Below are 815 nucleotides of genomic sequence, written 5' to 3' on the forward strand. Positions count from 1 at the left end.
ATCCACGAGGGATTACTGGAGTTGATTTTTTTTTTGTTCAAAATTCGACACCTAGCACCCGATACTTTTTGAAAAATAGAAGCCGGAGATGTTTATTGACGCCACTGCAGGATTGTATTGGAGGAAGGTCTTTATTCATACAAAGAGAGAAAACACGGGGCAGCAAATTGATCACGAGTGTGGCACCTGTTTATTGACTTATGTTTTAGGGGCCAGTCGTTTAATGGAGGTGTGGTGTTTAGGGAATAGCTTTGTGAGAAATTAGTCAAAAGTGTCTCAAACCTTTTTGGAAAATTTGGGATTATCTTCCATGAATTTTATCTCCCGGGGTTGGAATGTTCTTATGCTGGCTCGGACCTGGATTAAAAAAAAAAAAAAAAAAACGTCAGGAGGAGGTCGGAGCTTTTGATGAGTCCCAGCATTCCGGATATGGACTCACGGGATTGTAAATGATCTCCAGCTCCAGCGTGATGTTGCCTTTGATGAGGCTGCCCAGGTCGTCCTTCTTCAGGGGCATGATGATCTGCTGCCTACTTCGGATCTGCGTCGAGCACAAACACGAGAAGGGTCAGCGAGGGCGCGGGATCGACCGGGCCGTGAACCGGACCGCCAGTCCAATCGGATCACGTCTCGGCGTGACACGGAATGCCGACGCGTCGCTGCGGGGAAGGCGTGACGAAGGAGGGAGAGAAGGAGGCGGCTTTTGTACCGAGAGTAGAGGAATGGCCACTTTCCCCAAGAAGTCTGGAGCTTTGTCTCCGTCCTCGTCAAAGACGGTCACCAGCAGAACCTCGTGGATGTCCCGGACAGGACTT

General features: G+C 49.3%; 1 long non-coding RNA gene across 1 annotated transcript; it reads right to left on the bottom strand.

Moving 5' to 3' along the window:
• Positions 1-299: 299 nt before the first annotated feature.
• LOC109509085 (uncharacterized) lies at positions 300-815 on the bottom strand. The gene is made up of 3 exons (XR_002166862.1): positions 710-815; positions 440-541; positions 300-357 (listed from the first exon to the last, which is right to left on the bottom strand). It is a non-coding gene; the product is annotated as an uncharacterized LOC109509085 (long non-coding RNA).

Source organism: Hippocampus comes, unplaced genomic scaffold (genome assembly GCF_001891065.2).
Source record: "Hippocampus comes isolate QL1 unplaced genomic scaffold, H_comes_QL1_v1.1 C16762858, whole genome shotgun sequence".
Classification (NCBI taxonomy): Eukaryota; Metazoa; Chordata; class Actinopteri; order Syngnathiformes; family Syngnathidae; genus Hippocampus; species Hippocampus comes.